This window comes from Megascapheus bottae, chromosome X (assembly GCF_031878675.1).
Source record: "Megascapheus bottae isolate mThoBot1 chromosome X, mThoBot2.hap1, whole genome shotgun sequence".
Classification (NCBI taxonomy): Eukaryota; Metazoa; Chordata; class Mammalia; order Rodentia; family Geomyidae; genus Megascapheus; species Megascapheus bottae.
In genome coordinates, this window is record NC_143547.1 from 8,364,293 (window position 1) to 8,380,653 (window position 16,361).

Genomic DNA, 16,361 nt, shown 5'->3' on the forward strand with positions numbered 1-16,361 from the left:
ACATCATTGTGCTAGTGGATTTAGTATGTCCTTGTTTCTGGATGGTTGGGTAAATGCCAAGTAGTGGAATTGCTGGGTCATAGGGGAGCTCTATGTTTAGATTTTTGAGGAAACACTATGCTGCTTTCTGCAGTAGTTGAACGAGTTTGCACTTCCACCAACAGTGTAGTAGTGATCCCTCCTGGCCACATCCCCTCCAGCATCTGTTGTTATTAGATATCTTGATCCTGGCCATTCTAACTGGAGTGAGGTGGAATTTTAGAGTTGTTTTGATTTGCATTTCTTTTATGGCTAGAGTTGTCGAGCATTTCTTCATGTGTCTATAGGCCATTCTTATTTCTTCTTCAGAGAAGACTCTCTAAATCTTTGGCCCATTTTTAATGGGATGGTTGTTCCTTTGGAGATTAGTTTTGGAGTGATTCAATTTTTTGAGCTGTAGATATATTTTAGATATGAGGCCTTTTTGTCTGTTGTATGGTTAGTGAAGATCTTCTCCCACTCTGTAGGCTTTCTAGTTAATTTGCTAGCTATGTCCTTTGCCATACAGAAGCTGTGCAGTTTAATGCAGTCCCACTTATCCAGACTTTCTCTGATTTGTTGTGTTTCTGGGTCCTTATTAAGAAAGTTTCGACCTGTGCTAAGGAGTCCCAGTGTATCTCCTATTCCTTCTTGTAAAGTTTTCAGTGTGTCAGCTTTTGCCTTGAGGTCTTTGATCCATTTGGAGTTAATTCTAGTGTAGGGTGATAAGGAAGGATCCAAGTTTAGTTTTCTCCAGGTACTTAACCAATTCTGCCAGCACCACTTGTTGAAGACAATGTCTTTCTTCCATTCTATTTTTTCACTCCCTTATCAAAGATTAGGTGGCCATATATCTATGGGTTAATATCTGGGTTCTCAGTTCTATTCCATTGGTCTTCAGGCCTGTTCTTGTGGCAGTACCAAGCTGTTTTCATCATTATATCTCATTAATAGAGTCTAAAGTTTGGTATTGAAATTCCTCCTGCACTGTTCTTTCTGCTAAGAAGTGTTTTTGCTATACAGGGTCTTTTATTATTCCATATGAAATGAAAATATGGAACGTTTCATGAATTTGCATGTCATCCTTGTGCAGGGGCCATGCTAATGTTCTCTGTATCGTTCTAATTTTAGTATATGTGCTGCCAAAATGAGCACGTCCCTGAGCTCTTCAATTCAAGGTTACCGTTCTACCACTTTGAGCCACAGTACCCCTTCCAGTTTTCTTATGGTTAGTTGGAGATAAGTGTTTCAGGGACTTTACTGTCTGGGCTGGCTTAAAACTTCTGTTCTCAGATCTTAGCTTCCTGAGTAGCTGGGATAACAATCATGAGCCACTGGTACCTGGCCTTGTACTCTTTCTTTACTTATCAACATGAAATACCAGTGAGCCTTTTACAATCCCCTTGAAGATTTTATTCAATGTAGTTACTTCAGTTGGAACAAAATCAAATGTCATCTGACAATATTTTGGAAAAAAAGAGTAATATAAATTTGGAAGGGAAACTACTTTAAGGTTATTCTCTACTTTATAGTTTTATTCACATAAAAACCAAGATCATCTTTAAACAGTTAATGATATAAGTTTTGTAAACTAACATCTATTAATGCAACACACACTCCAACTGATTTCTTCACTTATGCCCTACCTTATATTTGACATATCTATATCTGTAACAAACAACTTTCCATTCTTCTCTTTTAAATCTTTTTTCACGTGACACTTTCCCCCTCTGATATCATGTTGTCATCTTTATTTCTGCTCCTGTTGCTCAGTTAGTTCTAGATCTTTTATGTATATTTTCATTCTTTAGTTATGCACATGGGTTTAGATAGCAAGCATTGATTTGTATTCATGAGCATGGTGGAGAACACAAATGATATTCCCCTCAACTAGGTTAGCATATATTTTAGATCATTTTATATGCCTAGTAAGGAGTTAAATGGCAGTGGCAGCCATTTTGTTTTAATCACTCTTCAGTTTTTGGTTACTTTCCTTTTTCATTTCTGACATCATTAAACATCTTCCAGGATACTCCTGATTATCTTCTAGTGTTCAAATACACCAATCTCTAAGCTGTGTTGACTTCATGTCAACTGTGTTTACTCAGTAGGCTCTGTATCCTTCATCCCATCCCTATCACTATCACTTTGGTGCAAGACATGATGTATTCTGGACTACTGTTTTCCTATCCCTGTTGGTCTTGCTGTAGTTACTATTCCTGCTCTCTTCTGTGTTGTCCTCAGTAGTGGCTTAAATGTTGTTAGAAACAATCATAACAAGATACAATCATACAGTCTCCTCAGCATTTAACTGCATCCAATGGCTTCTTCTTGTTTTTAGACTAGAGAATGAAACCTTTAGAAGGCCAGTCAGGGTCATATGAACTATCTCAGTTGACCTAGTTGAATAGCTGTTTAGGCTTGTTGTTCTGACTTAATGATGAACAGTCCTTTTACTTTGAAAGTGTTCTGGGTAGTTGATAGGTCATGTGACCTCTGCTGACCGCTGATACTTCCTCTCCTGCCTCATTAGTCTCTGAGTCCAGCCCATGGAGATTATCTTGCTGTCTAGATTTTCTTTTTCTTTCCTCAGCTCTCTGGCACATGCATCCCTGAAATGTGTTTTCCATTTCTCTTCACCAAGGTAACTGTTACTCATCCTTCAACTCTCATTTGATCACATTTTAAATGTCAAGTCCTTCTATTATATGCTCTTATAACTCTCAGTACTTTTCTTCAAAGCATTTGCCACCTTTGTAATCACATGTAAATGTGTGTCATTATTCAAATAATGTCTGACACCCCTCTCCTCTTGCAAGACAGCAGAGATGGTATCTGTTTTTCTTTCATTAAATTTCAAGTATTTCCCCTACCCTCCAAAAAATCTGGTACAGAGTCTGCAATCAATAGATGTTTGTGGAGTGAAAAAGCTGGTGAACCTGCTCAGGACATTCTGTGCATAGCACCTCCTACAAGGTCTAGATTAAGATTGAAATCAAATGATTTTCAAGTATGACTAATATCTTATGTAAGGTCTGTTTTGCTCAGTAGAATGTAAACTCCAAGACAATAGTAGAACAAAGGCTGTGATTATGAGACAACAGATCTAGAGTTCAAACTCCCACTACTATGTGGCCTTGGAAGTGTCAATTAACCTCTGTGCTTTATTTCCAAACAGAATAAAAAGTATAACAGTCTTATAGGCGTCTGCATGGATTTTATAATGTAAAATAGGGAATGGCACATTGTAAGACACATGTGAGGGTTTGGGATTTTTTTTTCATTATTAAATGTCATGCCTATGTTATTTAGCACAGAGTTGTGCTATTACATGTGAATTACATATAATTCTATAGATAATCATTGAATTATTTGAGGAACTAAATCCTTTGCTATCTCATATGGCAGTAGCTAGTTCTTGCATTTTATTGAATTGGGGGCAAGTGTTATCCATTGTATACATCCTATTTTGTTATGTTTCAGGATAGTTCTGCATTGTTCTCTGAGAGTTATGGAATTACAATGAAAAATTAATTCTCTTGTCTTAATTTCTTAATAGTATATGTTCTGTGGGATTCATATCTGTTACTCAATGTGGGATTCAATTGAGAAAGTAGTTTTGAGTGTAAGTTTATTATGATACACCTAATCTCTCTTTCCAGTCATCTATAACCACTACTCTTGAGCCAAAGATAAACTGGAGCTCATTTCATCATGGTGAGATTGTCTCCTCCTGAAAATCCCTTGATCTGAGGGCTAAAGGCATGGTTTTATGTGTCTGATATCTTTACAGGATCAGTAGGAACTGTCACCAAGCTCTACTTAGATGAATTGTTTTGCCACAAGGGTCTTTAGGCTCTGGGAGAAAGACTTGCAAGTTACTTCCCTTCACTGGCTCTATAGGCATTAAATAACAACCTACATCATAGTGATTTTATACCATATAGCAAAAGACCACTGTTTTTCCAGTAATTGTTCCTGTATGTAATCTCAGTACCACCCCCTGTGTAGAATGCAATATGTTTTTCCAATATGTTGCTCCAATTAGTTAAAAATTAATTCCCTTGACTCCTTTCCGCCTAAGATTCTACCTTAGATGTATCATCATGTCACAGCATCTCCTTCTTTGGATGAAGATGTTACCTATGTGCTCATTGGCTCCTTTCTGAGATACAAAAAAGATTGTTTTGATAGTAAAACTACAGCTTGAGAGGGACCTGTAGTTACTATTTATCTGTTAATAAGGCTGCCCTTGGCCCAACTATAGTAAGCAGATATAGCATGCTATAGCTCTGCCTATGAATACTGTCCATGTATAAAAGTGAATAGAAGTTTATTATAGTTGGGTTATCTCAGCAAGACTCAAAGATAATATCTGAATATGGCCTATTATGGAGATATAGAGACACTATCTGGGAGTAGGAAGTAATACAGAAGAGGATAGCCAATCAAATATACCTTTTAAAGGCTAATTTCATTCAAAATTTTCTCTTCTATATACACATATTAGTTATCATGCACAATCATCAGTTGCCATTTAGGCAACTAAAATTTATTCACATTGAGAAATATTTTAAATGGAGTAAGCACACTTATCTCAACGTAACGCACTCAAGAATCTAGGTATGCAAAGTATCCATGTCATCCATATTCATGAGGTACTGGTTCATGACTATCACCGAAGGAATGGGAGTTCCCAGACACTATTTGTCAGAGAATATCTGATTCTGGTAGCTCTGGCAAAATGTGTGTACTTGCCATTAAAAGTGTGGCTGGTATGCACCCACATGGTAAAGAGATCAGAGTGGATGGGCAAAGAAGCATTGACAGCATCTGTTATGTAACTGCCAACTCTCCTCAATGTTGTGTCTAAGTAATCAACACATTGCAGGGTAGATATAATGTGGGTGTGGCAGAAAGACCCATCTCTAATGCTGAAACCAGTTTCTTTGTATCTATTTCTTCTCATATAAGCTATGCTATTTTTTCTGGCTGCCCAATTCTCTTTTATCCCACTCTTCATTCCATATATTCTCTTCTTTCCCATCTCCTACTGGCATACCTGATTAGCTTGCATTATTCTTCCCTTGGATTTTCCCAAATGGAAATCCTTAGCCTTAGGAGTCTTCTCTTAGAAAAAAAAAAACCAAAACACTATTATGATGGATAACAGGATTATTACTGTGGGGATGATAACATTTGTTGACTGAATGCTCCATTGGTCACTGCTCTGGCTGTCACAAAGCTGGCTAAGGAGCCACTAAGTCAGGATAATGAGTAATCAAAACCGAAGGGCTCTTTTCAGCCTGGCTTCCCTTATGCCCAGGCAGCTGTTGGTCCTGTATGCCTTTGCTCTGGATCTGTGCCATTCTGCCTCATCTATTTGGAACTGCTTGGAAGAAGATGGTCTCTCTTCTTGGATGCAACTGATAATTCCTGGCTAGGGAAGTAAGATTCCTGAATGATGAGGGTACTTAAGCCTGAGTTCATATCTCATGTTCCTTTATCCAGGCTTTCTGATTCTTATTCTACTTTCAGTACCAAGACTCCTGTGAAAATGCCCTTGGGTTTGATTCACATCATTTCAGGATCTTGTCATATCTGTTTTCTCAAGAATGCTAACCCTGTTTGGAAATTTCAGTTGCAATGTTAGAGGATGCACATAGGAATACTCCACTGGGACTGGTTCTCATGTAAGTGGAATTCTATGATGTAATCTCTGAGGCCCTGGGTAGCCACAAACATGTATTGCTCACTTGCTTCCCAAGGTCTGAAATTTCTTAATAAGAAACAATTATTTTCAGGCTACAATTAAGAGAGAAAGAAAAAGAGGGAGTGAATCCAAATTGCAGTATAATTCTGAGAAAAGTAATTTGTTGACTTTGTACTTTTTATTTTAACTTATTTTACCAAATAGATGAATTTAATTTAAAAAGCAAAATTAGCATGAAAACTTACAAGAAATAATGCTACTACTCTATGCTTCTTCTACCACTAAGAACCACACTAGAGAAAAACATTTTTAAACATTGTCTCCATCACTTCTATTTTCCTACATCATTATATATGAAAATTTTTAGTGTAATTTATTTGTGTATGTTTTATATAATATAGGTTGGAGATGAGAATATAGGTTGTCTAATATAGGTTGGAGATGAGAATTTTATACTCTTGCCCACATCTTTACTGTCCCTCTCCTCATCTTGCCAGTAAAGTTTATATCACAATGTTTGATTCAAAATCTTGTGTTAAAGCTCATAAATATGTCATATTATTGAAAGCCAAGTCATATATGTATGACAATTTCATTTCTTTTATTGTTGTAAATTATTTTCCTTCCTTTTACTTAAGATAGTAAATTTTCACATACTCTTCTCACAAAAGCAGAAGCTGCTTCCTCACTGTCAAATGTATCAGATAATATCTCAGTTCCATCCCTCCTCTGCTCCCCCAAGAGACATTTGTTACTGCGGTCACATTTGTAACAGAATTCAATCACCATTGGTCTTTCTATTGTAAGATGAGCATATAGAGAAGCCACATTTTGAGTGTTCAAATCTTGGAGTCTTTATTAGAAGGGCAGTGATTATATGGTGAATTCCTGTCTCAAAGACTAGCAGCCAGCAAATGCACTTAATAGGAAACAGGCTACAGAGGAAAGAAATAACAAAAACAGTACCAACAAGCCAATATAGCTGCAATGGAGAGATGAACTGGGATGCCATGGTAATCAGAACAACCAGGAGACAGGGAACAGGACGCAAACATGGAGATGTGGCACTGGCATCCTGGTGCCTAAACTGGTTTAGGGCAGGGTCACAGGAAGCTCCCAGACCCAGGCATTAGACTGACAGGTCTAGTAACCTATCAGTCAGGTGCCCACCCTTGTCTCCAGAGACTCAGGGCAGGGCCTTTACCTTCCCTTCCCCACTATGAAGACAAGATGTCAGACCTATTCTCCATATGCAAAGCTTTGCTGAGATTATGTCATCTGCATTTCTTGAAAGCAGAGCCCCTCCTCTGCCTTAAATGAATAAATAGCCTCTCTCACCTCTAGGCTTTTCAGCACTGGGTGGAGAATTCCCCCCACTGAGAAAGAGACATTAAGATGATTGTAAGGAAGTTACTTAGGCTCAGCCTCCCTACTTCACTATAGAACAGCTATGTAGCTGTTCTTTTGTCATAATTTTCTTGGATCATAAAGCAGTGCTTGTCTTGTTCCCCTCTCTGGATTGAATCTCCTATTTGCTGGATGCTATGTCTTCTGCTCTGTATATGTAGCCCACATATCAATGAATCATGTCCTGGAGTTGCTTCCTAAAAACACATTCTAGAATTCTCTCATGCCTGTAAAAGTTCTTCTCTTCATCATGAATGTTGATTCAGCTGAGACTAAAATTCCAGAAAGGAAATAATCTTCCATCAAAATGTGGTTGGCATTGCTTCAACTTCCAATATTACTAAGATGTCAAATTGCAAATTGATTCTTGATTATCTACAACTTTTCTCTGGGAGTATTTAGTGTTCTATATATCTTGGTTGATCTAGTATTAAAATGATATGGCTTATTGCTGCCTAACTTGTGGTTTATATTTTACATAACATTTTATGAGCTCTTGCCAACTGAAATTTTATTGCCTTAATTTTTGAAAAATATTCTGTTACTATCTCTTTAAAATGAATTTCAAAATGCAAAATAACTTCTATTTTACTTATTCTGCATTTTGAAATTCATGTGTTATTTTTCTAACTATCTTTTCTCTCTAACTTTCTAGGTCTTTTTTATGATATATTATCTCATGTTTATCTTTGAACCATCTATTTAATTCTTTTTGGTAATTATAAGTTTACCTTGCAAAAGCTTTTAAGTGTTTCATGATTATTCTTTTGCTGCAAAATCTTATCATTGATTTATGGATGCAAGCTTTTCTTTTACCCTTTCCTGTTGTTTTTTTTAATTACTGCTGCTTTTATTTCAAATTTTCTTTTGTTCTACTTCTTTTTGGTGTGTTTGTTTTTGGATCTGATAGTCTTGTTGGAGGTGATCCAGAATATTGGTATCTTAGACTAGTTATTCATATTTAAGAATAACATGCAGAAAAGCTAATTAAAAGCTCTATATGCTTGGAAGGGGCCCAGTTATCTTGCTGGGGAACCTTCAAATATGAGAATTAACAAATCTTTTTTCCTTCAGATTATTTCTTTATAAGGAATCTTCCAGTTCTGGAAGTCAAGAAAGGGAAGAAACACTTGACCTTTTGGTCCTACTCTTTCCCTATCCATATTATATACCCGTCTTTGGGGCCTCTTGGAATAAACCTCCAAGCTCCTGTTGGACAGTAGAATAGTGGTAGTTGGCTATCTAGAGTGACAGAGAGAATGGGGAATGTGGTAACTTTTCCTTTTGAGCTGTTTAAGCCTCTGATTTTTCATTATTCTGAAAATCTACATAGCAAATTAGCTTGTTTTGCATTGTTCTTTGTAGTCATATAGTTTCAGCTTTCCAGTAAAGGTGCTGCCCTAATAGAAATGATCAAGCTCAGTGGGGCACGGTGGCTCACGCCTATAATCCTAGGTACTCAGGAGGCTGAGATCTGAGGATCTTGGTTCAAAGCCAGCCTGGGCACTAAAGAACCTGAGACTCTTAACTCCAATTAACCACTAGAAAATCATAAGTGGTGCTGTAGCCTTGAACTGAAGAGCTCAGGGACAGCGCCCAGACCAGGGTTCAAGCCCCATGAGCCACACACACAAAAAATATGATCAAGCTGTTTTCTCAGCTTGACCACATATGCATTTCTGAGCTCAAAAATAAAAAAAGAGAAAGAAGGAAAGACAAAAAAGAAAACAGGAAAGGAAAACATTTCCTTTTGAAGAAGGGATTGGGGGCTATGCACAACTTCTTATTTGCAGTCTATTGGGATACATTATTATCATGGCCACACTTATGTGAAAGGCATGATGGGAAATTCAGTCTCTTAACTAGATAGCTTATATGCCTGATTTAACTCTATATGTGGAACATTATTAAGAAGAAGAAGGGGAGAATGGATACAAAATAGTTTGCAAAGGTAAGCATTCCTTAGCACAGATAAGAGTTATTACAGTCTTTCCTTCAGTATTATAGTAGTTTCACTGTCCACAAACCAGTATTATTCCAAAGACAGACACTTTTGAGTTTTGGATAGGTTATTTTGGCCTTCCTTATCCATGATTTCCCCTATGTGTAGCTTTCTAGAAGCAATTAAAAATTGTGTCTTTTTGACAGGAACATAGAAAAAGGTAACTCTTTTAGTCATGTAGGGATTCTGTGTGTGTGTGTGTGTGAAATGCTAGAGATTTTAGCTAGGGTTTTGGGTATGCTAGGCAAGTTCTGTATCACTGAACAATACTCTCAGCCCTCATAAAGGAAATTTTAATAGTTTGGCTCTATTCAGAGCTTTGTGAAATGCAGGAGCTTTTGGAGAGGGTTAGAATGGAGCACAACCTCCAAAATTGGCACCTATTCTGCATGTTATAAGACAGAATATACTATATTTAATACAAAATGGGAAAACATTCTTTGTCTATAGCAGGAGAAGACAATGTTTCCCCAGTCAACAAAAAATCAGTAGGAAAGAATTTCCGATAAAAAGGGAGGCATTATTTCAGAAAGCAGTTTTGGGAACTTGAAGCCTTCCCTACAAAAGAGAAGTGCACTTCACAAGAAGAGAGGGTTTGTCTTTTCATGAGAAAATTCACTCCCAAGTTCCCACTCCCACTTCCTTTGCAAATGAATGCTGCAAACTGGCAGGGCTAGAAGTCTCAGTCCTGATTGATTGATATTTAAATTTGACTGCAAGTCACAAGCTCCTCAGTCAAGCCCAGGTGTTCTGGGACTTCTGGAAAATGTTTATCTTGATAGTTAAAACAGAAACACACCCAAGCAAGGGCTTCAAACCTCAATGTTGTAGTTCTTTCAGGAACACAGAATATCTTTGTGACTCCCCCCGCCCAGTGGTTAGTCATTTCGAGACTTAGCTTTTCTTAATGTTCACAGCTATCTGCTCAATAGTAGTGATTCTTAAACATGGATGTCTATAGGTGTCATCTGAGACCCTGGTGAAGATGTTGAGACTAATTCAGTAAATATGAGTAAGGGGTAAGTCTCCGTATATCTAACTGTTCCCAGGGAATGTCAATGATACTGATACTACTTTGGTTAGCCAGAAATGAAGTCTTTCCTCCACTGATATTCAGTTACTCTGTGCTTTTAGATAAAACATCTCAATTTGGATGTATTATTTATGCATGTCTGCTAAATATAAGTAAAGAAATGGCAGAGATTTTTTACAGCTGTGCTCAGAAACATTCGGCAAGTAGCAAAGTGCCTGAAATATGCGAAGCAGGATAGTATCCTACTTGAAATGACTTGTTCTATGGCCAAAGAACTAATGACTATGCAAAGCATACCAAAACCAAACCAAACCAAATAAAAAACCCTTTAGTTGGATAGTCTCTTAGGTTTTTTAAATTAATGAATTATGAAGACGTATTCAAAGACCACCCATTTCATTCTATTTCAAGCAGTTTGTTTCTGGCTATAGTGCATCTTGTTTCTTTGACTTTTTATAAATCCATATCTGTAATGTCATAATTGAAGGATTGAGTCCGGTCTTATTGCTCAAGGTCAAGCAAAGCATCAGGTGCATGTTCACATGCTTGTCCAAAGGCAACCTTGATCTCTGGGTGATAATGGCCCCCATATCCAAGGTGGAGCATTCCACTATGGGCCTGGCCAAAGATACCACCTTGGGCCCCCAGGATACCATAACCCACTTTTTATTCTTGCTTCCTTGTTAAGCCCTGAATAAGCCTATTCCAAAATCCAGTCCCGAGCACAACCTCCAATCCTGCCAGAAGGTTTGTGACCCTCACTGTTCCTGAATAAACAGTTCTTGCCTGTCTCTGAGGATCAAGTCCAGCCTATTCTGTTTCCATTCTCCTCCATTTTCCTTACAATAATATTACAGAAATATCAGTTTTGTTCATTTAAAAATCTGTTGAGCACTTATGATTACAAAAAAGTACCAGCAGGGAAATATGACAAACTTTGAAAACTTAATAATTCTTAGGGGAAATAACAGGAATTTCTATATCATTTATCAGATAATTGTTAGGTTGCAAGAGCCTATATTTAGGCCAACTTAACAGAATAGAAATACCAAATCAAATAATTCTTCAACAAAAGAATTAAGTTTACACATGGGGAAAGAATAATCTCTTCAATAAATATTGTGTTAAAGTTGGATGTCTATACATAAGAAAATTAATAAATAATAAATTAAGTGTATGTCTCAAACAATATGCATTAAACAACTCTAGATGGATTAAAGACTTAATTGTAAGACCTTAAACTAGAAAATCACTAAAAGGAAGTACAGGAGAAAACTTTGATAACATTTGTATTGAAATGATTAATTGGACATAATACAAAATGCTGTATGCGTGAAAGAAGACAAGTGGAACTTTGTCAATCTAAAATGCATTTAGAAAAGGAGATAGTCAATAGAGTGAAAAGACAAACTATAAAATGTGAAAAATTATTCACAGTATACATCCAATATCCTCATATATAGATAATATCATAAATATATGTAGAATTTTTGCATCTTAGTAGCAAATTAACCAGTTAATTTAAAACCGAGCCAGAAACTTGAAAAGACAAAATAAATATATACATGTCCAACAGCCCTATGAAAGAAAATATTCTCAATGTTTTTAGTGTGTCTTAATTTACAGACAATTTTGAAAAATGTGGTGGCTGCTGGTTTGAGGGAGGCTATATGTCAACATGAGGAAGTTTTTTTGCCAGTGGATTCAGGCCAAGATCAATGAATTTTTTTCTAGCTAACTGAAATATAAAATAAAAGAAACCCTGTGTTGTTTGCTGCTTTTCTTTATGCTGCCTGCAGGATTTGCTGAGTGACTCACTCTTTGCCCTCTCAGGATTAACTTGCCAGGGCTATTCATTTCTATCTAAAGTCATTGTCAAGTGCAAGTCTCACATTTTGTTTTACTTATTTATTTTTGAGATTCCTTCTTTTTTATGTTAAAGGTGATGTTCAGAGGGGTTACAGTTACATAAGTCAGGTAATGAGTACATTTCTTTTTTTTAACAACTTGTGGGGGAGAGGATTGGGAGGAGGGAAAGGGAGAAAATGAGGGAGGGGTTCAAAAAGAAAGAAATGTACTCATTACTTTATGTAACTGTAACTCCTCTGTACATTTTATTTTTAATTGAAGTTTTTTTTTTTGCCAGTCCTGGTCTTGAGCTCAGGGCCTGAGCACTGTCCTTGTACTTTCTCAAGGCTAGAGCTCTACCACTTGAGTCCCAGCACCACTTCCACTTTTTTTCTATGTACGTGGTACTGAGGAATTGAACCCAGGTTTTTGTGCATGCTAGGCAAGCACTCTACCACTAGGCTAAATTCCCAGCCCCTTAATTGAAGTTTTATTTTCTGTTCTTATATGGGGCAATGGGAAAGAAGAAACATACAGCAGAATAGTTCATTTTGTTAAATTATAATTATTGGAAAAAACTAGTTTTATTCCAGGATCTCATAGAGGAGATTTTTTGCATGAAAGATTGAAAAAGAAGGGTCAATGGAAGAATACAATATTATTAGTAGTCATACAAAATGCTTTGTATTTTGATGATGAAACAAAGTGAGGGGTTAATTTCTTTTGAATTTTTTACTTGAAGTCATAACATAGGAAGCATAAGAATAATTATGCAGTTAGATGAATTCTCAGAAGGTGAACACCAATGTAACAACATCCATATAAATAGAACATTATTGGCGCCCCCTGAGGCCTTGTGCATGCCCCCTTCCAATTATTTACCACCTCTCATGAAGGTAATCATTGATCTGACTTAAGTACCACAGACTACTTTGCCTGATCTTGAACTTTATTTTTTAAATTTAATTTTATTGTCAAGGTGATGTACAAAGGGGTTATAGTCATGTATGCACGGTATTGAGTACATTTCTTGCTGAACATTGTTACCCTCCCCCACCCCACACGTTTTTCTCCCACTTTCTGAACTTTATATAAATGGAATTATGCTGTATATATATATGTATATATATATATATGCTTTAGAGCCTGGCTCCTTTTTATTTAATATTGTGTTTATGTGATTTTTTATATGTATCTAGTGTATGTTTTTGCACATAACTATAGTTGTTGGTGGTCATTTGGTACCTTCTCCTGAAGCTATTACAAGTAATGCTAGTAACATGTTACTGGTAAATATATCCATTTGTTTTGTTAGTCACATATTGCGAAGTAGAATTGTTAAGGTAATAGGATAGTCATGTTTCCTAATTTAGTAGATGCTGTCTGACACTTTTTCTGTTTGCTTAGTACTCATCTCTAGGAGCAGAATTTCTGGTAGAAATCTGATATTGAGAAAATGTGGATTTTAAGATTGATTAGTCATCTTGTAGGGCCATTTGTAAATGCAATAAAGGAGACATAATGTACTGAGTATATTGTTAATTTTTTCTCTGTGATTTTTACTTATATGCTAAATAATTTATAAAATGGAATGGAGTTTAAGCAGCTGAAATACATGACAAAATGGAACTATTCTATTTGTTGATTGACCTAACAAAGAACAAGTAATAATACAGCACTATTACCAGCAGTTTGAATTGATAATAGCATACTAATAGTCACTCTTAATCTTCATACAATATTAGGCCAGCAAGCATAGTGTTAAATGGTCAAATTTCAAAATCAGCTAAACAAGTTTCAAAATATTGCCTAGATTGGAATTACAGACCATTTGGCTGTGTAGTTTTGAATAAGTCATTTAACCTCTCTGAGTCATTTCTTCACCTTCAGAGTATACATGAGTATTTACATTTCAAGGCTGTTGGAAGATTAGATAAGATGACAATTGTAAAACTACTAACAAATTCCTGGCATATACCTTAATAATACATACATGATGAGATGATGATACTGATGATCATGATCATGATGATAATAGACAACATTTAGTGAACACTTAACATATGCTAACATTTATTTATCTGCCTCTCCCCTCATTTGAACATTAAACCATCCAGAAGTAAGTTTCATTCTTATTCTTTTGTTCTATTCTTATACTAATTCACTTTTCAGATGTGGAAACAAACTCGGAGACTGAATTGAGTCCAATGATAGACATATTATAGACTTACTTACTGAGTTAATTCCTTTAAGAGTCCAAAATTTATGTGAAGATATTTTCCCACAACTGGAATTCTCATATATTGCTTTAAAAATGATTTATCAGTTTGTTATTGAGTTAAGAATATACCTACCATATGACTCAACCATTCCACTTGTAGGTATTTATTTGGCCAAGAGAAATGCAAACAGAATTAATTATATAGAAATGTTTGTAGTGGCCTTATTTGTAATAGAAAAAAAAACTAGAAGCAATGTAAATGTTTATCAATAGGTGAACAGATAAATGAATTGTACATATACAATTCTTATATAATGGAATATAATTCAACAATATAGAGATACGAATGATTGATAAGTATCTAATGTAGAGTAGGGCATTGGTGAATTTGGTGGCTCAGGCCTGTAATCCTACCTACTAAGCAAGCTGAGATCTTAGGATGCCAGTTTGAAGCCAGCCCAGGCAGAAAAGTCACTTTGAGACTTCAATTGACCACTCAAAAAACTGAAGTGGTGCAGTGGCTCAAAGTAGTAGAGCCCTAATCTTGAGCAAAAGTGGTCAGGGATGGCACCCAAGCCCTGAGTTCAAGCCCCATAACTGACCAAAAAATGTAATGTAATGAACTTCAAATATGTTATGATGAAAGAAGGTAGACAAAAGAAAAGTATAATTATACTTTTCAATTTTAGTTACATAAAATTACAGAATATGAAAACTGATCCACAGAAGCAGAGCACAGATCTATAAGTACCTTGGGACTAGTAGTAGAAGTAGAGAGAAATTACAAAGGGACAGAAAGCATCTCTTGATGGGAAGTAGGAATGTTTGGTGTTTTTATTATCATGGTGGTTTCATGTGTATAAACAAAATCAATGGAAATGTACATTCTAATCAGGTGCAGTTTATTGTATGCATATTATAATTCAATAAAGCTGTATTGAAAAAAAAGAATCTCCAGGAGGCAAGCATTGACTTTGTATCCTAATCTATGATAATACTAAAATTGTGACAAGAATATTGCCACTCTTATGTATGTTGAGATTGTCAATTTTATTGATGCTAAGAAAGAGAATACTTTGTATTGTGGTATTTCTTTTCAGATTCCAGTTGCAAGGTTCCTAGCTTCTGATGAAAGAGATACAGCATAACTTCTGAAGTAAACAAACAAAAAAACTCCTCAAAAAACAAAAGAGATATTCTCTGTGATATTAACCCATGATTTGTCAAATGGAAACTAGTGTTTGCATTTTTATCCCTTTGTTGTGTTACGGGGGACCAAAATGGACAATTCTCTCCGCTGACATTTGTCCTTTGCCCTCTAATAATATTTATGCATGTGTGACACATTTTAATTTTTCAGAGCTAAGCAAGATAATAGGAATTTTTCTCACATAAAATTCAAATTAGCTCAGAAAGATTGCATCCTGAATTAGGTACATTGCCTCTAAGTAGCATGTGCTTTTTATGGGTTATCTTGAAAAACATATGAACGGAGATGCTGAATTCTACATACAAGATAGGAATAAGGTGCTCAGACTTTGGATGCTGTGAAGGGCAGTTGAAATGGTGGTTTTCTTCCCTTCAAATCCTCTCTAGATCAACTGCCATATGACAATCTCTGTAGCTTTGCTTTGAACATTTTGAAAGGAAGGATTGGCTATGTAAAAGATGGGACAGCTGGGTGCAGTGGCTCATGCCTCTAATCCTAGCTACTCAGGAGACTGAGATCTGAGGATCACAGTTCAAAGTCACCCTGGTCACGCAAGTCCCTGAGACTCTTATCTCCAATTAAACAGCCAGAAAACCAGAGGTGGCACTGGTAGCCTTGAGTTGAAGAGCTCAGGGACAGCATCCAGGAACAAAGTTTAAGTCCCATGACTGACAAAAAAAAGATGGGAGAAAGGGGCATATTAGTACTTAACATTACATCAGTTACTTTCTATTCAAGTACCCCCATAGCATTTTAAGATCTATAGTATTAGCTCATCCTACAGTTAGAGAAACTTTTGCTTGGAAAGGTTGTATGGCTTATTAAGAGCCTTTGACGTATATACTGATTTGAAGGCAGCAGTTGAAAGGCATAGAAACTGAAGAGTATTTACAAGTCACATGTAATGTG

General features: G+C 36.2%; 1 non-coding gene across 1 annotated transcript; it reads right to left on the minus strand.

Moving 5' to 3' along the window:
• Positions 1 to 1,066: 1,066 nt before the first annotated feature.
• LOC150040451 (U6 spliceosomal RNA) lies at positions 1,067 to 1,173 on the minus strand. The gene has a single exon (XR_016533962.1). It is a non-coding gene; the product is annotated as a U6 spliceosomal RNA (small nuclear RNA).
• Between the last annotated feature and the right edge of the window lie 15,188 nt (positions 1,174 to 16,361).